A 2,142-nucleotide genomic window follows, 5' to 3' on the forward strand; every position below is an offset into this window, starting at 1 on the left:
TAATGTGGTAGCAACTACCCATCCATGACCTCCTAGCCCCATGGCAAGGAGCCAAACCAACTCTCCTAGAGGGACTTGATGGAGCCAAAGTGGCTAATAAGGATCTTGTCCTCCAAATATTAGGAATCTGTGTTCTCACAGCAGATTACTGCTTCAGATTATGAAAGTGCAGGCAGAAAAGCAGGTCATCATTGTTGCAGCTCCACCAGTTGAAGTGGCTGCTAAGAGATTTAATGAGACAATGCCTATTGTGTTTTGTTTTGTTTTCCTTTTATTTTTCCCATTTTCTCCTTTTGTGAGCCAGCCATTTAAGGAATGGGACATTTAAAATCGAAACATACCTGAGGAAATTTAGAAAGTCACCACACATGCCCAGAGTAAAAAACAAGCTCAGAAGAGATCTGAGAAGACCTTAAGTTTACACCTCAGTCTAATTCCTGGCACAGAGATACCCTGCAACAATCAAAAGAACAACAAACCATCTACAGCCATGCTACCCTGAACAAGCTCAATCCCATCTGATTTCAGAAGCTAAGCAGGGTTGGGCCTGGTTAGTACTCGGATGGAGACCACCTAGGAAGACCAGGTGCTGTAAGTGTAATAAACAAACAAACAAATAAGTAAGGGATTGTAAGCTGACCAGGTCCTTGCAATCTGTGAGGTCAACCAAGGGTTGCCTCACCTAAAAAACAAACAAACAAACAAACAAACAAACAAACAAAACAAACAAACAAAAAACCTGGAGAAGGGGGAGAATCTGGTTTCCAGAGTTACCACATTATAAAATTTAAATGTCCACTTTTCAACCTCAAACATCACAAGACATGCAACAAAGGAAGCAAGAATATGCAACAGAGAAAAGATAGTTTCTTCAATAAATGGTCTTGAGAACACTGGACAGATATATGCAAAAGAATGAATGAAAAAACTAGATCACTCTTTTACACCATAGGAAAAAATAAACTCAAAATGGATTAAAGATGTAAATGTAATATCCCAAATCATAAAACTCCAAGAAGAAAATAGGCAGTAAACTTTGACATCAGTTGTAGCAATATTTATTTGAATATTTCTCCTTGGGCAAAGGAGAAAAAAGCAAAAATAAATAAATGGCTCTACATCAAACTAAAAGGCTTTTGCATGTCAAAGGAAACCATCAATAAAACAAGAGGTAACTTACTAAATGGGAGAAGATATTTGCAAATGACATATATGATAAGGGGTTCCTATCTAAATAACTCATACAACTCAACATCAAAAAACAAACAATCCAGTTTAAAAATGGGCAGAGTACCTGAAAAGACACTTCCCAAAAGAGGATATACAAATGGCCAACAGAAACATGAAAAGATGCTCAACATCATGAATCATCAGAGAAATGCAAATTGAAACCACAATGAGATATCATTTTATACCTGTTAGAATGGTTATTATCAAAAGACAAGGACTAACAAGTGCTGAAGAGGATTGGAAAAAAGAGAACCCTTGCGCACTGCTGACTGGATTATAAATTGGTGCAGGCACTATGGAAAACAGTATGAAGTTTCCTCAAAAACTTAAAAATAGAACGACTATATGATTCAGCAATTCCTCTCCTTGGCATTCATCCAAAGAAAATGAAAACATTAATTCGAAAAGATATGTGCAACCCTATGTTCTTTGCAGCATCATTTACAATAGCCAAGATACGAAAGCAACCTAAGTGTCCACTGATGGAAGGCTGGATAATGAAGATGTGGTATATATATATACAATAGAATATTACTCTGCCATAAAACAGATTGAAATCTTGCCATTTATGACAACATGGATAGACCTAGAGGATATTATTCTAAGGGAAATAAGTTAGACAGAAAAGACAAATACCATATGATTTCATTTCCATGCCGAATCTAAAAAACAAAACACGTGGACAAAGAAATAGACTCATAGATATCGAAAACAAACTGTTGGTTGCCAGAGGGTAGGGAGGTGGGGGGATAGGCAAAAAGATGAGAGAGATTAAGAAATAAAAAACTTCCAGTTATAAATTAAATTACAGGGATGTAATGTAGAGCACAGAGAACATAGTCAATAATATCATAACTTTGTATGGCAGTAGATGGTTACTAAACTTATGGTGATTGCTTCATAAAGTATATG

At 36.4% G+C, this 2,142-nt stretch overlaps 1 pseudogene; it reads left to right on the forward strand.

Annotated features, from left to right (window-relative positions):
- Positions 1-480: 480 nt before the first annotated feature.
- On the forward strand, positions 481-598 carry LOC118611823 (annotated as a pseudogene).
- Positions 599-2,142: the final 1,544 nt, after the last annotated feature.

The sequence above is a fragment of the Rousettus aegyptiacus genome, unplaced genomic scaffold, assembly GCF_014176215.1.
Source record: "Rousettus aegyptiacus isolate mRouAeg1 unplaced genomic scaffold, mRouAeg1.p scaffold_m13_p_14, whole genome shotgun sequence".
Lineage (NCBI taxonomy): Eukaryota > Metazoa > Chordata > Mammalia > Chiroptera > Pteropodidae > Rousettus > Rousettus aegyptiacus.